At 37.3% G+C, this 12,426-nt stretch overlaps 1 long non-coding RNA gene across 1 annotated transcript; it reads left to right on the top strand.

Annotated features, from left to right (window-relative positions):
* The first annotated feature begins 1,802 nt into the window (after positions 1-1,802).
* LOC141621957 (uncharacterized) lies at positions 1,803-7,476 on the top strand. The gene is made up of 3 exons (XR_012532801.1): positions 1,803-2,104; positions 2,364-2,423; positions 6,935-7,476. It is a non-coding gene; the product is annotated as an uncharacterized LOC141621957 (long non-coding RNA).
* The last annotated feature ends 4,950 nt before the right edge of the window (positions 7,477-12,426 follow it).

Genomic DNA, 12,426 nt, shown 5'->3' with positions numbered 1-12,426 from the left:
TGCATTTTTTTGGAAATCTTGCTCATTTCCTTTGATTACTGGTTTCCGCGATTTCCTTTACGAAAAAAAAATTCGTGAGCTGTTGATTTCTACTTCTTTTATTACTCAAATTGCTTGTTGCTTCCAATTGTTCAAGAGTTGTGGGTAATTTTCTGGTTATTGTTTGTTAAATCATCATAGCAATTAATACGGAGTAGTAACTTTGTGGTCAACCCTAATTTCGGGTTTGATGCTACCCAATTCTTGAACTAATATCATATGCGTGATTGTTAGATTTTGTGATTTGTTTCTCTTCTCTAAAGTTCTGATATTTGAGTTTTAATGAAAATTGAAGAAGTTATATTAGTAGACGATAAGGGCATTTTAGGGAAGAAAGTGACATTGTTGGTTGAAAGTCAAAAGGTGATAACATGGACCCATAATTGGTAAATACTTTGAAACAAGCTGTTAGAACTAGGGGTGTTCATTCGCGGTTCGGTTCACCGAACCTCTAATTTAATTCGGTTCGCACACGGTTCGGTTCGGCAAAACTCCGAACCTAAACCGCACCGTTACAAACGGTTCGGTTAACCACTTTAAACGGTTATTAGCGGTTCGGTTACCGGTTAACCGTTAATCGTTCTATATTACTTTTTTTTTTTCAGTTTTCGTTAATTTTTCGGAATTTTTTCTAATAGTTTAATTAAATTTTCATTTTATATTATACCCAACAATAAAGTTAATAAGCTAAACTTTAGCATTAATCAATTTAAGAAATTTTAAATTTGGATACACAGACACTAAGAAAATTAAACGAACGAACAGTTTTTTATAATATTTTAATTTTTTGCTTACTTTTTTGTGAAACGGTTCGGTTCGCGGTTAACCGGTTATCTAAAATTGCGAACCTTAACCGAACCTTTTCCATAATAAAGTTAACGGTTCGGTTCAAAGAGCCGCTTTGTCGAAACGGTTCGGTTAATCGAACCTTAAAAATGGACGGTTTTTCGGTTTTGCGGTTCGGTTATTGCGGTTCGGTTTATTCTAAACACCCCTAGTTAGAACACATTAAGTTGATGATGCCAAGTCCCCTTGTTATTTGATTGTTTGTTCTTAGTTGAAAATGATTAGTGATTGGAGCAATCAAATGGACTTTCAACAATGATTCAAGATGATCAAGATAATCAAGAAAGTCAAGACAATGATATATTCTAAGCCTTAGTCGAAAAATGTAAGAGTAAGTGTAACATTCTCATTTAAGTCAAGTTATGGCAAAACCATGCAACAGTACGTTGTACTGTGGTTTCTGGTACTACCGTATGGAGGATGTCTTTCGACAAAATGTTTTAAGTGTTAAAACTTTGCAAATTTCAAACCTTAAACATTTGAATTTTCAAAAGCTTGAAAACAATCTGAAATTTTTGAGTCACAAATCCACTTGAATAAACCTCTAGATTTGTGCAAACACCTTTTACATAAATGGTAAGTTAGACTTGTCAAACTTCTAAAGTGAGAAAAGTATTTTTGCCATTTTGGTAAAATGTCACATGTTGAGTGTAGTAGCTTAAATTTTCTGATTTCTTAAGCCCCAAGCCTATAGTCTAACACTTACCATCACTCAAAGCTACTATTTTTATATCTATAAATATAATTAAAATCCTCCTCTAAAATGGCCAATAAACGCTATGCGGACAATTCCACGTAGGACTGAAAAAGTCAGCTGGATTAAGAGTATAACACCTGTCATACGCGTCATCACCCACTAAAGCTTTCCTAACAGTTAAGAAAGGAAGGAAAGCAAAACAAAACATGCGTTCCTTCATCTCCCTTCTCACCTATCTTCATTACAATCTGGAGAAAACAATTGAAAGCTCATATTTAGTGCCCTTTAATTCAAATTGATCGGCTTCCAAATTATTCACAATCAGAGTACCTAATTTAAAGAAAGCAGTACATAAATCGGCTCTTTATCTTCGTTCTCTTCGTATACCTCTGTCCGAAACCGACATCACCATTTTTCACCATCAAATTACACCGTTATTTGTTACCCAATATTTCATCTCTATTATATATACTACCTCTTTGCTAATGGGAAAACCGGATTCCTCTTTCGAATTTCATGCGGGTTAGTACTCTGCCTTCTTTGTTTGATATATCATATAGACATGTAAACGGATTATTGTCATTCCTCTATTTACGATGGTCATGAATTCTATACCCATTAAAAATTTATATGCCTAACCAAATTACCTCACGTTATGTATGTTTTATATTCAAATTGATTGATATTCATCTCGGTTTTGAAAGCAAAATCACTCACCATTTGTTACTGAATTAGTTTGCCTAATCTAAAAACGAGTATATGTTATTGTTTTTATTTTCAGGGAAACGGGTTCTTATTATTACTGGAGAAATTTTGAGTTTGCTCATATTATATGCCACAGGTATATCTTCTCATCATCTGTAAAACTCCACTTATAGTGTGTGTTATTTTTGGTTACAATTTGACGATTGCATCGCGTTTTTCCTGCTCTTTATTTTCACTGCTTTATTGTAATTTGTTCTTATTTGTTATCGTTCCACGAAGTCCGCTCAGAATCAGCCGAGAATAATTGACTCCAATAATTAAGATTGTTGTTGGATATGGATTCCTAAAAAACGACTAAGGTACTACTACTTTGAGTTTCTACATAATTTTCAGTTTTATAGTCGATGTTTTTGCTTCAAAACAATTTAGATGTTGTTGCGGTTCGCTATCATAAAAAAAATGTGAGATTTTTGAATGATGTACCAAATGAAAACTAGAAAGTTGAAGTTCAGATCTTAAGAATGTAAGAGTAGTTAATAACAGATTGAATTAGAAGAAAGAATTCAGAGTTCCATAGAGTTTGGAGAGACACCAACAGTGAAGCAAACTCAAAGAAAACATGAAGAGTTAAGTAGTGAGGAATGTGAATGGAGAGGAGTTTATTGGCTGGAAATACAGAGATGGGTTGGAGATTGAAGAGTAAATTATAATCTTAATCTAATGTTATTGCAGTTGAAATTGAAATGTGTACCATAGAGTGTCTAAGAGTATGATTTCCGAAGAGTTAACCATAAGATAAAGACCTAAACTTTCATATTGCGTTAAGGACCTAAACTTTAATTTTATACAGTTAAGGATCTCATGGTTGGCTTCCGTCTGTGGACAGCGGGCCGCCCACGGGGGCGCTTGGTGAGAAACGGGGAACAAGCGTTTGCATTTTGTATGGAGTCGCCACCAATTTTTATGGGAAATTGGAACCGTTCGAATACCTCGTGTCATGTCAAGACACAAAGCAGTGACATGAACACTAAGCAATCGTTACCCTTAGCATTCTATGTCTAGAATGACTCTCGTGGATGCCAATGAACACGGGTGCTCACGGAGATCTGGAGTAAGGGGTGAGGGTACGTATTAGGAAGCTCTTTTGATCGAACACCTAATCCCGCCCGCCTCGATAGCGGCCTCTACTAATGATTAGGGAAGTTATTCGTACTTGATATATCGTCGGCTATATGCATGCAATGCAACATCCATTAGATTAATCCTAGCATGTGAGAATTAGACTAAGTCGGTGGACAATTAATTAGCATACAATTGGGTCAAAGTAGGATTTAATGTTCAATTACATGTGAAAACATACAAGCAATAAAAGGAATACAATAATTATGAACTACAATAATGAAAATTACATTGATTACAACGAAATAGGCGATTTATGTCGAAAATACCGCTAAAACGGATAATTTGAGAAAAAGGATAAAAGAATAAAAGAAATAAATCACGAACAAGTCAGAAGGTGATATTACGGATATTAGTTAGTAAATACGTAGACTAATTAATTACGTCAAGGCAGAAAAGGAGTTCAGAGACAGAACTCATCCTGGAACAAAGCGCAGAGATCGCCCTGCGGAAGAGGCGCAGCAGACGCTGCGTCTGTTCCAAGGGTGAATTCTGGCTGTGAAGCCGGAACTGCAAACCGTTAACTTGAATTGATGAATTTAATGATTGATTGATATAATTACTCGGATGGAAGTGATTAACAGGTTAATTACATGTGAATGATGGTCATAAAAGCGATAGACATGAATGAGACGGAATTAAGATGGATTAATTACAAGAATGAGCGATGTTAATGAACGAATTAACAAACTAACTAAACAAATTAATTAGACTAAACATAATGAATGATGACGAATTAATGACGAATATACAATGAATATGGATGCAAATATATCAAAGGATGAATTTCAGAAATTCAATATGGACAAATTGAATCTCTAAAATCCGGGTTTGAATTTAATGACGAAAACCCGCGAATATGAATTACTTGGGATTTAAGTCGGATTTGAATAATTAAAACATGTTAATGATGAAGGAATTATGTGATACAATATACATGTGAATATTAATGATGATGAACGAAGAATTTAAGAAAACAAGTGAAAAACAAATAAACAAAGACGAATTACAGAGGACGAGGAAGAAGAAAAGAAGCGAGAATGCGGCAGCCTCACGAAGAGCGCGGGAATCGCGCTCCTTCGAAGAGGCGCAGCAGTTGCTGCGTCTTTTCTCGACGTCCGTCTACTGGAAATCCGTAAAAAAGAGTTTTAACAAAGGGTTTTAGAAATCGGTTTTAACGGTGTATTCGACATAAACCTTACAAAGACGATACGATAAATAAAATACAATAAATAAAGAGAATTATACACCCTCAGACTTACATGTTGACGGAACGAGATGAACTAAGATATCGACTAGTGAATGCTCGACGCGAATGCAAAGAGAGTGCCCTCGTAAGAGGAAAACGATTGATTAATTAAGTTGATTATTGGTGTAGTTGGTCAAATTGGTCGGTCATGCAACGGAGAGGCTGGTACCCGGAAAGATCCGAGCTTACGTGGTCGGAAGTCCAAGCACGTAGGCGCCAATTAGTAAGAACGAAGTCTAGAATGCAAAGGGAGAAGAGAAGGGCGGACACTCGCGTGAGAAATATGAGGAACGGAAGCTCCTATTTATACTAATCACGTGAAGGAATAGGGTTTCGGAGACTCTTTGGAAGTGAATCTCGGAAAGATATAAAAAAGATACGTAAATCATGCAAAGAAGGGCTCGGGAAGAGGCGCAGCGACCATGCGTCCCTTGGAAGAGACGCAAAGACTGGCCGTCTGCGTCTATTCCCGTGAGGTTTCCTCTCCTCCAAGAAAGATTTCCGCGTTTGAGTTATGGTAGGACGGAAATAATTCGATTATCTTATGAATATTACGGGATATTGTTTGCCAAAAGATAAAATTTATGAAATATGGAATAGAAATATCCGAACATTCCGAACATTCGACCGGGATTTAACAGTTATCAGAAAATGGAGACGGTTTTTGACCCGGACTCCGAATGTACTCTAATTACTGCCAAAACGACCGCATCAGGACGTAGATGACAACTAAGAGGTTGACATTAATATTTGAGCAAACACTTGACGATAAACTTACGAACTGTCACAAATCGTTCCGCGAAACAAACATGCGGCCCAATCATCACCGGGTGGTTTGCGGGAGGTGCAGAAACGAGGTGTCTACACCGTCACTTTTGTCGTTATCTTGACATTATTGTTCAGCAAAACACTGAACCCATTGAAAAAATTTTCACAATTTCCCTTTCACGCCTTCACTTTATCATCCTCTTGGTTGTTTTCTTTTACTCTTCTTCTTCTTCTTCTTATCAATTCCATCAACTTATTTTCAACAGATTTAAAAAAAGTTTGCAGTCTTAATTATAACCTCATCTCCTATTTAAATTTCGTAGTGCAAAGGGTGATAGCGTTTGAGTTAATTAATCACTCGCAAGTTTGTTGTCAAATAATTTTCAGTTTGGCGGCGTAGTCATTGATTCTTGTAGTCCTTCCGTCTCAATCATTTATCTGTCTTTGATTAAAATACCTCCTCACAAATAATAGACACTAAAAGGGCAAATAAATGATTGGCACAAAAGGAGTATTTAACAAGAGTTTTTTTGCTCTGTCTGAATAATGAGCAACTGAGCAACATACTTTAAGTCGCCACTAGATTATAGAAAGCGTGCGTTAATGAATTTAGATTGGGCAAAGAGCTTTTGATACGGAATATCGGATATGACTGAACCCATTGAGGTTGTCATTGTGGAGACTTGGATGCATAGCCATGAACGATTGAGAAGTATGAAGCAAAGGCATAAGGGGTACATGTTGACATGCAAGAGGCCGAGCTTATGAAATGATTTTCAGATTCATGCTTTTTTTGTCCTAAAGGAGTATAATTATTGAGATAACGGAAAAGTTAACGGATTCACCAACTCAATTCCTTAACTGTGCAAAATTAAAGTTGAGATCCTTAACGGAAAAATATGTGAAAGTTCAGGTCCTTATCTTATAGTTAACTCGATTTCCGAAGATGTATTTAGAATGAATTACCTTAGTTAAGGATTTGTCATAGTTTCCACACCTAAATCAGATTCAGTATCTGGTTCGGGATTCAATTTAGTATCCGATTTAGGATCCAATTTAGATTCGATCTGTATCTAAGGATTTGGATTGACTCCCGAATCTACTGTCATCTGATCTGCTAGAAACTGTAGTAATTGATTCAAATCTTCACTCTTGGTCAATGAATAAGACTTCCAATTGACTCTCACTTCTTATAATTTGGGAGCTCTTAGGACAGCTTGCGAGAATGAATTCATTTGGGGGGATACATCGATAGTGATGTGCTCTAGAGATGGCAATTCTAGGTCTTCACCACAATTTGAATTTCCTACTAATAATACACACTCCATTTTTTGGCATACATGTAGCCTAATTTCTTTTAATTTCTCTTAAGCATTTAAACTAATACTTGTAGCAGTTTTGGTTGTGTTTGGTGTTAATAAGATTTAACATGGACCTAACCTGCATAACAGTTTATCTGTATTTTCTGTTGTATACGAAAGCTGGATTACCAGCACAGTAGCCGAAAGCACAAAATTACCCATATGGAGACAAACAAGTGACTGACAAACACCAGCAGAAATCGAAATAGGGCTCAAGGGGATGCATGCGAATAAAACCCAACAGATCGAATGGATATGCCGAGGAACACAAAAAACCAGATGCAAAACGGGAACAATGACAACAGCCAAACCATGACGGAATGACAATACGATTGAGGACTTCGTCTGACAGGAGTCGAACATTAACAATTGACAAATTGGGGATATAATTGAGAATTGGTGGATGTATTGGGGAACCAACTAAGGGGATGGAATGACAACAACAGAAACGGGATGGAATGACAATACGATTGATCAATTCATGAGGCAAAATTCGATCAGTTATGGTTCCCAAATTGGGGATCTAATCCGAAATGCAAGAGGAATGGGAAATCTAATATGTTATGTGGCTGTGTGCCTATGTGATCAACGTGTAACAAAATAAATTGAACAGTTTAAATTTTTTTCGTTTTTTTCTCATTCTCTCAAAATTAATAGACTAAAACCGTCATGAAACCGTATACACCGTACCAGTATTACCCCACCAATACAACTTCTAAAAAACCGTATCATATCATATATATAAATTAAATCATTTCCAATAAACGGAAAACAATAGACAAAGAACCGTGTCTCCTATCGTACCCATATAAAAACACAGTATCAAAGTTTTTCGCTCAACTATAGCAAAAAAAAACTAAAATTGGCCGTCAAAAATAGACCAACACCATTACGGTTCTAAACCGACTAAAAAATAAAAGTAAATAAACGAACACCGAAGACTAAAAAAACCCCGTGATTCCCACGGGTCCCAAAACTAGTTGGATTTAATTTCCCTAAGTTGCACTTACTTGAGATTAAATCCACTATAAATAGAGTGTCTTAGTCTCATTTATTTCTTAAGACTTTCCAAAGCATTTATTGTAAAACATTGCAAATCATTTGTGCATTTAAAGCTTTGTTCTTCAAGTGTTTGCAAAACGTTTTTCAGATTTTAAAGTCTTCATTTGTTTTCGAAAAAAAGCTGTAAAACCTCCAAGTATCAGTTCGCTATACTGTGACATAATGAGTTTGTTCCATGATTCTCGTGTTAGATCTTAAGTTTGATCTCCATGTTCATTTAGTGAACTCTTGAGATTCAAGATTCTGTAACACATTGAGATAGAACCCATAAACTCTTGAAGCGGAGTAGCTTTAAGTTTGAGTGCAACCGGAGTAGGTTGGCGAGTTATTTTCATTGTAAGAGGTTTAGTAAGTTTGAGTAAATTTCTAAACAAGCAATAAAATAACGGTTGGACGTAGGCCTCGGAGTAGAGGCTGAACCAATTTTTAAAATGTCGTTTGTTTGTTCATTTACTTTTACGTTCTTTCACTTTGCTATTTCTCGCTTGTACCTAATCAAGTTCTGTGTCACAGTCACCTATACTGTGACATAGAACTGCTGTACCTTCTTGTGAACTTACATTCAATTAAGTTTCTCAAGCTTTGTACTTCAATATTCTTTACTTAAGTTAATCAATTAACCAAGTTAAGGATAAAATTTTAAAAGGTATACCTAATTCACCCCCTCCCCCTCTTAGGTGTTTATCGTTTTAACTCTTCACAAGCTTTATTTTGTTAATTAGTTTGGATTTAAACCCCATTTTAGCAAAAAGTTCAATTATTTGGGTACATCATCATTTGGATCTCGACCTTAATAATCTTAAACCCCTGCCCAAATAATCCTTGAAGTCTAACCAAGGATCCCAAAACCCCTCCTCACTCCCACCAAAAGTCATCACGAGTTAAGCCTAAGATAAGGGACTCAACTTTGCTATTTTTTTCCAACAAGGACCCAAACTATTATTGTTTACAGTTAAGGATCTCGTTTGTTTTCCGTCACATTTATCATGTTTGGGTTTAAGACGGATATTGTAACACCCCCATGCTCCAAGTGCCTTACCGGTAGAGCCGGCAAATAATGACACGACACGAAAACACGACACGAACCCAACACGAAATTAACGGGTTTGGGTTGAGGTTCAATTACCCATTTATGTAAGTGGGTCGACACGAACACGACACGATATTTAATTGGGTCGGGTTTGGGTTGAGCTCTCTAAACACGAACCCGACACGAATGACCTGTTTAGTAAATTAATCCTAATTTTTTTTATCCTTCATCACCTAAATATACTTGAACTTTCCAAATATTGACATGACACGAAAACACGACACGAAGCCGACACAAAATTAGCGGGTTAGGGTTGAGGCCTGATGACCCATTTATGTAAGTAGGTCGATACGAACACGACACGAGATTTAAATGGGTCAGGTTTGGGTTGAAGAGTTTGTGACCCGTTTACATGTGACACGAACACGAAACCAACACGACCCGATCTGTTTGTCAGGTCTACTTACCGGGACCACTTAAGGCATGAAAATGCTACCATCTCGGTTACCCGAGGCAATGAATATCAAATAGACCATAAAGAAACATACTTTAATAATTAAGTTTAAAGTGATACAAGGTCAAATCCAAAACTGATAAAGTAAAATACAACCGTTCTCAAAAAAGCTAATCCAAAAGAAATAAACTAGTTCATGACACATCGGAAGACTACTAAACAGCTTGTGGTGACTCAACCCAGCTATCCCATGCGCATCAACTCATACCTGCTCAATAACTGCTTACCATCCCCGAATGGATCACAACAGTTTTTAAAACAATTAAACGGGGTCAGTACTGATTACACAAAACAAACAGCTGCAATAAAAACAATACTGCAATCCAATCCAATAAACCAAAACTCCATCACATCACCACACACCTGACTACACACTAAAGTGTGTAGTCCTGCCAGAATACTCATCGCAACAAGTATTCCACACCGCCGGTGGGGGACCACAACCGTTCCCACTTAAGCCCCGCTCATCTCATCCGAGCGATAAACCCAAGTTCCTAAATGTGCACATCCCTTCTGTGGCGGGTTCCACAGAAGGCGAATCAAGGGCGTAAAGCCACTCCCGCAACTGACTCCACTCAGTCGAGGACGCACCTCGTAAACCACAGACAGTTATACGATAATCACATTATACTATCAACAACCACCAATTCCAATCCAATACCAATATGATATACAACAACAATAATTAATCACCAACAAAACCATGTAATCAATATTGAGTTGGGAAACCCTACCTGGAATAACAATCACACGAAACCGTCACAACAGCTAATCAAAACCTTTCCTCTAGGAATCCTCCTCCTATAACATATAATAATATTATTACCACCTAATCATCATAATTTTCCAAAATCCCCCAAATCTACCCAATTAGGGTTTAACCAAACTTATCAAAATATTATAAAAATTATACAAGAAGCTTACCCTCGACACAACGATCACAATGGTGTAAGGAACAAGACAATCCGACGATCCTAGCCTTGGGATTTGTTAACAATGGGATGGATGTGATATACGTAACTGTTATTCTTCTCATTGAAAGGTTTTAGAATGTTAAAAGTGATTAAGAAAAGTCCCACTCGATAGAGTACCCATAGACATAGAAAACCGTAGTATTACAGTCTTCCCTCCTTAAAAAGACTTCGTCCCCGAAGTTCAACCCATACACAAAAACAAAACATACTATCTCCCCTCCGACACAACAACATAACAAAAACTCAAAACAAAACTCCCAACCAACACTCAAACCGACTCAAAGCCTCTACTAACTGTACCAAAACCAACATAAAGCATGCAAAAACCTTAAGAGACCATCTCCTAGCCCCCTAAAAGAAACATGGTTACGTCCCCGTAACCACACATACCTGATAAAAAAAGAGACGGATACCGCTCCCTAATAGCCTCCTCCGCCTCCCAAGTAGCCTCCTCAACCTCATGGTTAGACCAAAGAACCTTAAGCAACACCGTTTTCCCATGTCTAGTTTTCCTAATCTTGCGATAAAGAATCTGTTTTGGCACCTCAAGATAAGACAAGGACTCATCCAACTCGATGTTCTCTACCTCTAACACATGTGAAGGACCACTCACATACTTCTGTAACTGAGACACATGAAACACATTATGCACTCTATCCAAAGCTGCTGGTAATCCTAACCGGTAAGTAGGGTTGAGCAAAACCGGGTAACTAACCCGGTTTTGCAAACCGGTTCGGTCCCCTGTTTTAGAAACCTTAAATTTCTTAAACCTCACCTGCACCTCTTTTAATCCGGGAAACCGGATTTTCCGGAATTTTCAAACCGGATCTGAAAACCGGTTACCCGAACCGGTTTTCGTTCCCCGTTTTTTGTCGAATGCTCTTGATTGGCACAATAACCATGTTGCCATTTTGAATATTTGAAAACCTTGGTTATCAAATGTTAAAATTACTTCTTAAAGAAGTCATACATATTAAAGTTCAAAGAGTGATAGACATGTAAATGATGTTCAAAACTACAATTAAAGTGTCACAGACATCTAAAGTTACTTCATAATTTTTTTTGGTTTTCTAAAGATGATAGAGTGGGGGTGAGAGACTAAAGGGCATGAGATGAACGAGAGAAATAAAGTTTTGATCTTTTGGTCCTAAGTCTTGGCTTGGGTGTTGTGGACGCGGGCCCACGGGGGTAGCTCGGGAGTGAAAAGCGAGCAAGCTTTTGCATTTGTGGAGTCGCCACCAATTTATTGTGAAAAATTGGAAACCGTTCGAATACCTCGTGCCATGTCAAGACACAAAGTAGTGACATGAACACCAAGAAATCGTTACCCTTAGCATTCTATGTCTAAAATGACTCTCGTGGATGCCAATGAACACGGATGTTCACAGAGATCCGGAGTAAGGGGTGAGGGTACGTATTAGGAAGCTCTTTTGATCGAACACCTAATCCCGCCCGCCTCGATAGCGGCCTCTACGAATGATTAGGGAAGTCATCTATACTCGATATGTTGAAGGTTATATGCATGCAATGCAACATCCATTAGATTAATCCTAACATGTGAGAATTAACTAAGTCGGTAAACACGTAGTTTAATCATACAATTGGGTCGAAGTAGAAGTTTAGGTTAATTACATGTGAGAGACATACAAGCAAACAATAATAAAGATACGATAAAATTACAATAAAGAAAATTACAATAATTACAATGGGTTAATTGATTTACGTCGAAAATACATTTGAAACGGATAATTTAAGAAAAGAAGGACTAAATGAATTAACGAACAGATTATTAGGTGATACGATTAATAGTTAATTAAATACGTAATTAATAAACTAGGTCAAGGCAGAAACGGGAGTTCAGAGACAGAACTCAACCCGGAACAGACGCATCAGAGCTCCGTCCATTGGAAGAGGCGCAGCAATCGCTGCGTCTGTTCCTGAGTTCAGTTCTAGCTGTGAAGCCGGATTTGCAAATTGTTAATGTTCGTTGGTGATTTTAATG

The sequence above is a fragment of the Silene latifolia genome, chromosome X (assembly GCF_048544455.1).
Source record: "Silene latifolia isolate original U9 population chromosome X, ASM4854445v1, whole genome shotgun sequence".
Classification (NCBI taxonomy): domain Eukaryota; kingdom Viridiplantae; phylum Streptophyta; class Magnoliopsida; order Caryophyllales; family Caryophyllaceae; genus Silene; species Silene latifolia.
This window is presented reverse-complemented; position numbering and strand designations above follow the sequence as displayed.